The following is a 13,050-nucleotide window of genomic DNA, read 5'->3' as shown; positions in this document are numbered from 1 at the left end:
ACTTGACAAATGAAGATATGCTCATCAAGCTTGTTGGTGAATAGTGTGGTGTCGACCTTCCCAATGGTGAAGCCCTTCTCAATGAGGAAGTCCCGAAGGCACTCATACCAAGCTCTTGGGGCTTGCTTAAACCCATATAGTGCCTTGGACAACCTATAAACATGATTAGGATATCTAGGGTCTTCAAACCCGGGAGGTTGATCAATATAGACTAGTTCATTAATAAAGCCATTTAAAAATGCACTTTTCACATCCATTTGATATAGTTTCATTTCAATATGTGATGCATATGCAAGAAGGATACGGATGGCTTCTAATCTTGCAACCGGTGCAAAGGTCTCTCCAAAATCCAAACCTTCAACTTGAGAGAACCCATTTGCAACTAGTCTTGCCTTGTTCCTCACAACAATACCTTGATCATCTTGCTTATTGCGAAACACCCACTTCGTTCCAATGACTCTTGCATCTTTTAGGTCGCTCTTCAAGAGTCCAAACTTCATTGCGAGTGAAGTTGTTCAACTCTTCATGCATGGCATTGATCCAATCCGGATCTTTAAGAGCTTCTTCTATCTTGGTAGGCTCATAGCAAGAGACAAAAGAGTGATGAGCAACAAATGAAGTAAGTTTTTGAGATCAAGTCATTACACCCTTTGATGGACTCCCTATGATGAGATCTTGTGGATGATCTTGTAGAAGAGGTGTATTTCTTCTATTGACCACTTGAGGAGGAGGTTGTGGAGCATCAACATCTTATGCTTGTACCACCATTTGCTCATGGGAGATATGAGTATCTTCATTTTCCACTCTCCCATCTTTTTCATCATCTTGTGGTACATTTGATGAAGAAGGTTGGTTAATGACTTATACATCATCTTCATCATCTTTTGGCTTGATGTCTCCCACCGGAATATTCTTCATAGCCTCCCTCAATGGTTCATCACCTACATCATCAAGATTCTCATGTGCTCCTTGGGAGCCGTTAGATTCATCAAATTCCATATCATATGTTTCTTCAACCAAGCCGGTGGCATGATTAAATACTCTATATGCTTTGGACTTCAATGAGTAACCAACAAGAAAACCTATATCACAACGTCTTTGAAACTTCTCTAGGTGTTGCCGCTTCTTGTAGATGTAGCACTTGCAACCAAACATCCCTAAAGAAGGAGACATCCGGCTTCTTCCCATTGAGCAACTCATACGGTGTCTTGACAAGGAACTTTTGAAGAAATAGGCGGTTGGATGCATAACATGCGGTGTTGATTGCTTCCGCCCATAGAGCTTCGGGGGTATTGTACTCATCTAGCATTGTCCTTGCAAGAGTGATCAAGGTCCGGTTCTTCCTCTCAACTACACCATTTTGTTGAGGAGTATAGGTTGCGGAGACTTCATGTTTGATTCCAACTTCATCACAGTAAGCTTCTATGTTTGTGTTGTCAAACTCTTTGCCATTGTCACTTCTTATCTTCTTGAGCTTTACTTCAAATTCATTTTGAGCTCTCTTGGCAAACTTCTTGAAACAAGATGCAACTTTGGATTTGTCATGAAGGAAGAACACCCATGTATACCTTGAATAGTCATCCACAATCACAAGACAATAGAGATTTCCTCCCAAACTCTTGTATATTGTTGGTCCAAATAAATCCATGTGTAGGAGTTCTAGCACTCTTGTGGTTGACATGAAAGCTTTGGTTGGATGAGTGTTTGCAACTTTCTTGCCGGCTTGACATGCACTACAAAGCTTGTCCTTCTCAAACTTCACATCCTTCAACCCTCTCACCAAATCATTTTTCATAAGCTTCTTGAGTGAGCTCATCCCAACATGAGCAAGTCTTCTATGCCATAGCCACCCAAGTGTGGTTTTGGTGAATAGGCAAGTCTTCAAGTTTGCATCTTCGGAGGTGAAGTCAACTAGATATAAGTTGTTGTATCTAAATCCATTGAATATCACTTGATTGTCATCTACCTTGGATACAACAACCTCCTTCTCGGTGAATAAGCATTGAAAACCAAGATCACACAATTGCCCAACGGATAGCAAGTTGAAGCTCAATGAAGCAACATAGAGCACATTTGAGATGGAATGATCATTTGATATTGCCACTTTGCCTAATCCTTTAACCTTGCTCTTTGAATTATCTCCAAATGTTATTTTCTCTTATCCATCTACCTCTTCATCTAGTGAGGTGAACATATGAGGATCACTGGTCATATGTTGAGTGCAACCACTATCAATAACCCAATGACTTCCACCGGTCTTGTAGTTCACCTACACACATGAGATTCAAACTTTAGGAATCCAAACTTGTTGAGGGCCCTTCACCTTCTCAACAAGTGACTTAGCCACCCAAATCTTCTTAGGCCTACTCTTGTTGGGGGTCCTAAGAACATGACTTTCATCTTTCCACTAGAATCTTTTCTAAGCATGTAGTGAGCATTAAAACAAAAGGTCTAGCATGCTTGGGTAAGGATTGTGGTGGTGGAGTTTGACACTCATGAGCAAAGTGGCCTTCTTGTCCACACTCAAAACATCTCTTTGGCTTTGGCTTTGATTGTTGGTGTTGAGCTTGAGCCTTCTTCTTCTCTACACTTGCCATATATCCAATGACACTTCTATCCATCTTCATGACGGTATTCATGAGTAGCTCACTTTGGAGATGCTTGCCTCTAGCAAACTTGCTCAATCCCACCTTGAGATGCTCTTTCTCCATCTTGAGCTTCTTGTTCTCTTCCTTAAGAATATCATTGTTCTTTTCTTCCTTGAGTTTCTTGTTTTCTTCTTTGAGCCTCTCATTCTCAAGGATCAACTCTTTGTCATGATCAAGAGTTTCTAGCACAATGGTGTTGTGACTTTTCATCTCTTCAAGATCTTTCATGAGCTTCTCATTGTCACTCTTGAGCTTGACATACTCATCATAGTCATTGCACTCAACCACTTGCTTGCCTTTGCTACTAGATCCATGCTCAATGCTCTCACCAATTAATTTATCACATGAGGTAGCTATATCAATCTTAACAACATGGTTAGTAGCATCATGTGGCTCATTTGGTAAGAATTCTTGTGCAATAACAAGGGTATCATAATTGATCTTTAGAGTTGTATATTCATCTTTTAGCTTGTTGTGACTAGTGATAAGCTCATTGTGCACCCACTCAAGTTTATCATGTTTATCTTTAAGCTCTTTCTTTAAAGATTTGAGCTCTTTGAGTTTGGATAATATAGAATCATTTGTTTCTTTGAGTTCATCATTAGCCTTTTCTAATGTATCACACTTAGCTAAAAGTGAATCATTTTTAGCATCAAGTTTTTCATTTATAGCTCTACTCTTTCTAATGATCTTAGTGTATTTTCTTAATATTTTGACAAGATCATCATATGTAGGTGAGTCATCATCGCTATCGCTATCATCATCACTAGCTTGCTCATCATCACTACTATCATCACTCTTAGTTACCTTGCGTTCACCCTTAGCCATGAGGCATAGGTGTGTAGAGGATGATAGTGATGGTGGCGGTGAGGATGCACGATCAATAGCAATGGCAGCCACCTTCTCATTGTCACTCTCATCATCGGATGATCCACTTGATGAGTCAATGTCCGTGAGCCAATCACCGACAATGTAGGCCTTGCCACTCTTCTTCTTCTTGTAGAAGTCCCTCTTTTTGCCATCTCTCTTCTTGTATGGCTTGTTCTTTTTCTTTTCATCTTCATCGCTTGAATCATCTTTCTTGCCCTTGTTTTTGAACTTGTCTTTCTTGGGCTTTGTGCATTGATGAGCTAGGTGGCCAAGTTCGCTACAATTGTAGTAATCCATCTCGGAGATTGGCTTTCTTCTTGAGCTAGTGAAGAACTTCTTCTTGCCGTCAAACTTGATGCCACTCTTGTTTAGCCTTTTTAGCATCTTGGTGGTCTTCTTCACCATGAGAGCAAGGCTTTCTTCATCATCTTCATCACTTGAGCTCTCATACTCAAGTCTGGCTTTGCCCTTATCTTGGCTAGCTTTGAATGCTAAGTCCTTCTCTTTCTTCTTTGTAGAGGATGAGCCATCTTGTGGCGTGATGTGCATGTACATCTCATGAGCATTGATCTTTCCCAAGATTTATGTCGGTGTTGCGACGGAAAGATCACCTTGATGTAGCACGGTCACAATGTGCCCATATTTGTTAATGGGGAGGACACTCAAGATTTTTCTCACAATGTCGGATGGTGACATTTGAGTAAGTCCAAGCCCATTGACTTCCTCTGCAAGAACATTTAAACAAGAATACATCTCATTAGCACTTTCTTTGGGAAACATCTCAAAAGAATTTAGCTTTTTAATTACAAGATGATAGCGTTCCTCACACTCACTCTTGGTTTCCTCATGGAGCGCACAAACGTCCGACCATAGTGCATGGGCGTCTTTGTGGTTCCTTACACGATTGAACACATCTTTGCAAAGGCCTCTAAAGATAGTGTTGCGAGCCTTTGCATTCCATTTTTCATAGTTCACTTCATCGCCTTGAAGTTGTGCGGCATTCTTAGGTGTTGGGAACCCTTGAGAGGCGGCTCTAAGTATTCCAACGTCTAGAGCTTCTAGGTATGCCTCCATGCGAATTTTCCAATATAGAAAATCATCTCCCTCAAAGATAGGAGGAGGTCCATCCCCGTGAGACATCTTGCTCTAAGCGATTAAGCTTAAAAACGTGAGCACGAGGCCCTGATACCAATTGAAAGGATCAAGATGCCCAAGAGAGGAGGTGAATTGGGCTAATTCTAAATTCTCTTGCAATAATCAAATCCTACGGATAGCCCAATTAACCCCTTGTGCCTAGAAAAGTGTTTCTATCAAATTAACGCACAAAAGACTTGCAACCTATGTTCCAAACTTACTCTAGCATAGCAATTCTATGAATGTAAAGACAAGTATTTAATTGCTCAAAGTAAATACTTAAAGTAAATGCTCAAAGTAAATGGAGAGAGAAACAGCAGGCGATGTTTTGCCGAGGTATCGGAGAGTCACCACTCTCCACTAGTCCTCGTTGGAGCACCCGCACAAGGGTGTAGCTCCCCCTTGATCTGCGCAAGGATCAAGTGCTCTCTACGGGTCGATTCTTCGACACTCCGTCGCGGCGAATCACCCAAAGCCGCTCACAACTTGAGTTGGGTCACCCACAAACTCCGCCGGGTGATCACCAAGCTCCCAATCACCACCAAGCCATCTAGGTGATGGCGATCACCAAGAGTAACAAGCACGAACTCTCACTTGACCACGCGAAGCCTAATGAGAAGATGGATGCACACTTGTCTACTCTTGATTCACTAATGAGGTTTCACTCTTGGATTCTCAAATCACAAACACCTCACTAGGACCTTGCTCTTTTTGGCACTCACAAATGTGTTTCTCAGCTGATGGAATGAGCAAAAGTAACTCCACACACGAGTGGAGCTTCTATTTATAATGGTAGCTTGAAAAATGAACTGTTATGAGCTTCTGCGGGGTGACCGGACGCTTCCGATCGTGTTGATCGGATGCTCCGGTCAGTTCAACCCACTGAACCAGTAGTAATGAGTTGACCGGAACGCTGGCAGGGTCCGGTTAGCACTGATCGGACGCGTCCGGTCGCATAAAACCCTTACTGGAACCTTACTGGACTCGACCGGACGCTGGACCCTCAGGGTCCGGTCAGCACTGACTAGACGCGTCCGGTACACTTTCTCAAGTCTAGACCCTTACTGGAGTCGACCGGACGCTGGCCCTCAGCGTCCGGTCACATTGACCTTCTAGCGTCCGGTCACACCAGACTTGTTCTCCTTCGGTCAAATGAACTGACCGGACCCTACGGCCAGTGTCCGGTCGCACCGGAGCCAGCGTCCGGTCACTATTTGACCCTCCATTCACTTCCAACTCTCGATCATTTGTGAATGAAGTTTGCTCCAAAGGATCTTAGGCATTCATAGGAGCTACCTAGAGCTAGTTTTAACAAGTGTGCACCACACCTAACTCACTAGACTCAACTAGGTCAAGCTACCCATCCATACCCCCCTTAATAGTATGGCCAAAGGAAAAAAACAAAGTCCTAAACTACTCTAAGTGTCTTTCCAACTCAAATCGACACTTAGAACTAGTCATCCTTAACCTTGTCGTCCATCCTTTGAAAACCGAAATGATTTCCATCGTAGGGGCATGACAACCTCGATTGCCCAATTGATCTCCATTACCATGACCTAACTTTATTGCCTCTGCAAAACACACGTTAGTCATAGTAATCTTGTATTGTCATTAATCACCGAAACCCAACTAGGGGACTAGATGCTTTCACCTCTCTCATCAAGCAAGTCAAGAAGGAGAAGCCAAAAAAGGGCAAGTGATTATATCTTGTGATGTTGGACTAACATGTGATATTATTGATGAATATTTTTATAAGCCCATTGTTGTTGCTCTCACTAACCCTTCTTGTAGCACTTCTACTTTCACTTCACCTTTGAGTGTAGGTTTCACTTGTGATGACTCAATAATGGTGAAAAATAAGATCCTTAAGAAGGAGGTGAATGAGCTCACCCGTGCCTTAGGCAATGCCTATGGTGGAGATGCCTGCTTACTAAAGTGCTTGGATAGCCAAATATTTTATCTCAACAAAGAGGGATTATACTATACCTCCAAGAAAGGGAAGGTGGTCTTTGTCACTCTCAAAGCTAGCTTTGTGAAGGGCAATGATCAGTTTTGTAATAGATGCAAGCAAGTTTGGCATATAGAGCAATATTGCAAGACTAACAAGAATAAGCAACCTAATGTATCCTCAATTAGATTTGATTCTTGTTACATGCTTGTCAAGGGTACCAATGGTGTGAAGACTAAGTTCATTGGTACACCAATTATAGGCTCAAAGAAGAAAACTATTTGGGTGCCAAAGACCTTAGTGACTACCCTTTAAGGACCCAATAAAGTTTGGGTACCTAAAAAGAATTGATCTTCTTTTGTAGATCAATTACAAAGTTGGAGAAAGCCATTGGATGCTTGATAGTAGGTGCACACAACACATGACCGGTGATTCAAGGATGTTCAGTTCAATCACTCAAAATAAGAGCAATGGGATAGATAGTATCATATTTGGTGACAATAGCAAATGCAAGGTCAAGGGTCTTAGTAAAATTGCAATATCCAATGACTTGAGCATTTCCAATATGCTACTAGTAGAGAGCTTGAACTTCAACCTATTATCAGTAGCTCAATTATATGATCTTGGTTTTAAGTGCATATTTGGTGGATGATGTAGAGATCATGTGTAGATGGCTCTAACTTGATATTCAAATGATTTAGATATAAGAATCTATACTTGGATGATTTCAATGCTAGAGAAGCTCAATTGTCAACATGTTTACTCACTAAGTCTAGCATGGGTTGGTTATAGCGCATAGAAAGCTTGATCATATGGAAATGAAATAATTAAACAAGTTGATCAAGTATGACATAGTTAGAGGCTTGAAAGATATCACATTTGAGAAAGATAAGCTTTGTAGTGCATGTTAAGTCGAAAAGTAAGTTGACAACACACATCCTAAGAAGAACATGATGAACGCATCTAAGGCATTTGAGTTGTTGCACATAGACTTATTTGAATCAACCACATACACTAGCAATGGTGAAAACAAATATAGATTTATCATTGTGGATGATTTTCACTAGATACACTTGGATGTTCTTTCTTATTGACAAGAGTGATGTGCTTGCAACCTTCAAGACATTCATCAAGAGAATACACAATGAGTTTGAAACAACCATCAAGAAAGTGAGAAGTCAATGGAAGTGAATTCAAGAGCATAAGAGTTGATGATTTATGTGATGAGTTTGAAATTAGGCATCATTTTTTTGGCCAAGTACACTCCTCAATCAAATGGCCGAGTTGAGAGGAAGAATAAAACTTTGATTGACATGGCAAGATCAATGTGAGTCATTTATTTTGGGCCGAAGCAATCAATATTGCTTGCTACTATAGCAACCGACTCTATTATCATCCATTAAAGGAGAAGACCCTATATGAGCTTTTGAATGATAGAAAGCTCAACATTGCATACTTTCGGATTTTTTTGCAAATGCTACATTTTGAAGAAAGACGATTGAACAAGTTTGAGAAGAAATGTGATGAAGGTTTCTTGCTTGGTTACTCAATTACTAGCAAAGCTTATAGAGTTTGAAATTTATCTAGTGGTACTTGTCGATAGAATATCATCGGCAGTCCTCCGAGAGGTATCTCACAAAGGTAGATTGATCGACAGATATGTGTGTAATCAAAAACAAGAAGACAACAGAGACACAAGAGTTAGACATGTTCGAGTGATCAGCGCGACGTAATACCCTACTACTATGGTCTGTTAGATTGTATTGGCTTCGTATGATATTGCGTGTGTTTTGATGGGGTTCCTACCCGCCTTATATAGTCTAGGGGACAGGGTTACAAGTCGGTTAGATCTAGGAGATAACTGAAAAGTAATAACAGATTATAGAAATCATGGGATCAAACGTATCCTAACGGATCTTGTAGTATCTTCAGGATATCTTCCTGGTGTCTTGCGGGGCGCGCCGAGCAGTGTCATGCTCCGTAAGGCTTCGTCTTATGGGCTAGACCACCCCTGGGGGCGTAGCCCATATAGTCAGTCGTGGGTATCCGAAGTCGTACACCCCATAGCTAGTCCCCGAGCGCCTTATATCCGCTGTGCAACGCCGTCTTGAGCTTGTCCAAGCAGGTGTGAACAAAGCCGAGCAGTCAGACTCATGATCCGACCACCGTAATGAGTCATCGAGCAGTTGTGGACCGTAGCCAACCAGCTTAACTGTCCGGCCGAGCACAAGCTTTCCCAAATAAGGCTTGCCAGAAGGATGTAAGGAGCTTAAGTTCAAAATCAAAAATTTCCCCATGGTGGACCAAGTGTGTCCACTTAGAGTTCGACCACGAGAAAGAGAGATAATCTTCTTCAACTTCAGGAGACGCGAAGTCTTCCAGATTAAAGCAAACACACTCACCGCAAGGTGAAGTGTGCCCACTTAGTCCCCGAGCCTAACAGTAGGTGACGTAGTCACATGGTGCCAGGGTCCAAAGTAGAAGAAAAGTAGAAGACCAGCCGAGCAGGCAACCAGTCCCTAGGCGAAGCCCTAAAATAAAAAAAACGCACATTCACCGCAAGGTGAAGTGTGTCCACTTAGTCTCCGAGCCTGATAGTAGGTGACGTGGTCACGTGGTGTCAGGGTCAGAAACAATAGTAAACAGAAGAAAGTCCCCAGTGTGGTGAGGAACCAAGTCGTAGTGATGACGTAGTGCCCGAGCTACAAGTGGAAATCTCGAAGAAATCAAATCGTGGAGAAAAAACCAGAGTAATTGTTGTACAGTAGGAGTTACTGAGCCTTAATGGTACTGCGGAGAAGTCGGCGAATATTCAGGTGTACAGTAACAAGTTGCAGCGAAAAATGGGCGATATGGGCTGCAGTTGCGCGAAAGCCCAGGTAACGGCCCACCACGTCGCTTCGAAGAATTCAGGAGAGGTGCAAATCATGGAGTGGTTTCCCAAAAACCCTTCAATGCGAAAAGTGGTGATGATGTTTTATAACTGCGCCGCCGCACTCCGCGCTCCCACCTTTGCCACTTCGCCACTTCATCTTCCTCCTCAGCCCTCGCGCTTCTCGATTCACATTCACACGCGCTTTCGCCAGCAATCCCGAACCAGATCTGAGAGATGACGCCAAAGAGAAGAGTTGGTAACCCGAAGAAGGCGACCGCCGGATCAAGCCATGACAAGGAGTGGATGTCGTCACTCATGGGGGAGGCGGAGCTCAACAGGATGGTGGAGGCGGGCGTTCTTCCTGACCATGTCACCGCCGGATGGCGTCCGGCGAACGGTGAGCCCTATCCAATGCCGCATACCGACAAAGTCGTAGTATTTGAAGATTATTTCTAGCGCCGATTAGGATTTCCTGTTCATCCTTTCTTGTGGGATCTGTTGGAGTTCTAGGGAGTGAGTCTGTGCAATCTGCATCCCAACGCCATCTTGCACATCTCTATTTTTATCCATTTTTGTGAGGCGTATCTCGGAATTCTTCCCCACTTCAACCTCTTCCGATACCTGTTCTGGCTGAAGAAGAAGGACAACGACGGTTCTAGAGTGGTTGACGGCGTGTATCTGCAACTCCGTGACAGGATGGGAGGGCGAGTACATCACTATGCCGTTGAACACCTCGCTGAAGGGGTGGAACGCTAGGTGGTTCTACATGAAGCAGAGTAATCCTGCCATCCACTACGACGTCGACCACATTCCAGAGAACCAGAGGTCGGAGAAGCCGAGCAGTGTTGATATGGATTAGGTGAGGGAGCTCCTCGGCCTGATAAAGGGCATAAAGATGAACGACGTACTAGTGACGGCGAGCTTCATAGTGCGCCGGGTCCAGCCCTCCAAGGAGAGGGCCCACGCGGGTTTTGACTTTAAGGGGGACACTGATGGTACCCGGGAGAGGACGGAGAGGCTGTCGAAGGAGGCTGTGCTACGCCGAGCAGCCGAACTATTCGCTCCAAACGCGTCGTTCAGCGTGCCAGGGCAGACGAGACCCTTCAACTGCATGAACCCACCTCCTCAGGTAAAAATCTCAACTATTGTTCCTAATACTTTTTATCCTGTACCGATGCCGAGCAGTGAACTGATTCACTTGTGAAAGATCCATTTGCGGGAACGAGCGGCGTACTTCTCGGGCAGTGCCGAGGAGCGATTGGCCGAAGGCAGTGGACGCCCAGCCAACCACTCAGGCGGAGGAAGGTGCCGTCAGCGTCTCGTCGGAGTCCGAAGGCGAAGGTGCTGGTCGGAAGAAGAGTCCCCCCCTGGTGTCGGAGAAGGTCCGAGGGAAAAGGGCGGCGACAGATGAGCCTGCCCTGAAAGAAGAAGAAAACAGCGGGTGTAGCTCCCGCAAGCCGGGCGGCATCTCGCTTGGCGGCGATCAGACCACTCGGACGCAATCCTCCAACTTCTGTTTTCAAATATTGCATGGCTGTGCCCAAGACCATGCATGGTGGATGCTTCTTTTATCCAAACTTCTGGCCTCCAAACTAGAAGCAAATAGCCCAATGGATCCTGAACTATGTAAACCCTCTCAACTCCATACGAATCCTTCCTATCCATAATTATCTTTGTTGTGACCACAGTTCCACTGAGATCAAAGGTAATAATTTGACCAAGTAATGTCACTGCATATAATAGACCATCCTTCTAGATGCAGTCCTCAAAGTTTGAGTGTGGTGGAAGCCATGTCCATTTCTCATCCCCTAATCTAGCAAATGAAAGCTGCCCAAGTGGATTGTGGATCAACACCACGATATAGCTTCCTGCAGATGTAGTAAAAAATAGAAGTGCCTTATGAAAGAGATGATACCGCAATGTGCTTAGAGAATATGTTGAAGGTGGTCCAACAACTGAGTCTGCTGTGTGCCGTGAGTAATGATACTTACAAATTGCACCGTTATCATAAAAAATGGGCGTCACCTGCTCGATGGTGACGACTGATGGGAGGGAGATCTGTTCACTGGTGATTGGATTGACAAGGTGCATCTCAGAACGCTCATCAGCAGTGACCAACCACCCATTTGAGGACCCAATCAGATACCTTCTGTGGATTGGTGGCTCTGGGAGAGTTAATTTGTAGGCCCTCTTTTCCTCAAGGCTGTAGATGAAAGCAACATTGTCACCAGCAGACTCCGAGGTGTAGATGAGGCAAGGTGTTTGGGGCCATTTGTACCGCCGAAAGCAACATGTGCTGGTATACGTTGAGTTCCAGGAGCAGCAGACAGAGCCTGCCCGCACTAAGTCAGGTGTCTCCAGAAGGGCAAATATCTCCATCAGGATTTCCTGAGGCAGCTCTGCAAATTTGCCAGCCACAACTTCCAACAGTGGCGGTTGAAGATATCCATCGTTTCAGAAAGAGCATAAATTTTTCGGGCGTATAGCTAGGTTCCATAGGATCATTATCCAGCTTATGCAACTGGCATCAGTTGGTGAGAAATCATAACTCTTGAAAGATGAGTTGCTTCTGAAGGAATAATTGCAACGCTGCACATTTGAATGGAACACACCATGGGTTGGCTCGTAGCTTAAGAAGACTCCACGAGTAAATGCTACTATATGTTCATATGTCATAAATCCAGCCATTTTATTTAGTTTTCTAAGGGCCTCCGAAGGTTTCTGTGAGACCTTTATTAAGAGTCCCCCGGCAAAACTACATGACGAAAGAATGTCAGATATCAATCATTTATAGTGATACGTCAGAGAGAATGATAAAGAGGCTAATTGAATATAGAATATGTACCAAAGTTCTTGCTTTTGGGGCTTGTAGAGTTTGACATAAAGAAAAAAAACTCCTCTGCTCTTCTCAGGAGGGAGGCCACAAATCCTATAAACGTAATTTAACATGATTGAACATCTTGCATATGGAAATTGTAACAGATGCTAAATTAACATACAAAAAAGGAAACAAATATGGCACCAACAAATCATTACCAGTCCATGTTTGGCAACCATAAATAGCATGGGTGCATTGTGAGCCTTATTTGATACCTCCCAAAGCTGGCCAACCTAGCAGTAAAACAAAAGCAAGACATGATACACAATTGACAACAAAATAGATTATTTTTAATAAATCATCCTTGAGACATCTAAAATTTTAAGCACAATGTAATAAATCATCCTTGAGACACAACCTAAAGTTTTAATAAACCACTGAGCTGTCTTCTGGAAAGCAAGGAAATTCATATATATCTAAAGCACGAACATTTTTCTGGAAATATTTCTGTGTATGACAGCTCACTCGGAAGAATATAAGGGTGCAAATATTTGACAGGCAACTAAAAACAAGAAATTGCACTCGACACATCTCAGCTGTTGGATAAAGATCCAAATGCTGCCCTCTGTTTTCTGGCAATGTCACCTTGCACCCCTGCCCCACCTTCCTCCTCCCGTCTCCGACGACGCTCGCACTGCTGGATGTAGCTCCAGCCACCTACTGCCTCCTAACTCACCCACGCCACTGGCACCAGCCA

At 43.5% G+C, this 13,050-nt stretch overlaps 1 pseudogene; it reads right to left on the bottom strand.

Annotated features, from left to right (window-relative positions):
* Positions 1-3,389: 3,389 nt before the first annotated feature.
* Positions 3,390-12,519, bottom strand: LOC136495941 (F-box only protein 7-like; annotated as a pseudogene).
* Positions 12,520-13,050: the final 531 nt, after the last annotated feature.

This window comes from Miscanthus floridulus, chromosome 12, assembly GCF_019320115.1.
Source record: "Miscanthus floridulus cultivar M001 chromosome 12, ASM1932011v1, whole genome shotgun sequence".
Lineage (NCBI taxonomy): Eukaryota > Viridiplantae > Streptophyta > Magnoliopsida > Poales > Poaceae > Miscanthus > Miscanthus floridulus.
Note: the sequence above shows the minus strand (reverse complement) of the source record. Positions and strands in the feature narration are given on the sequence as shown.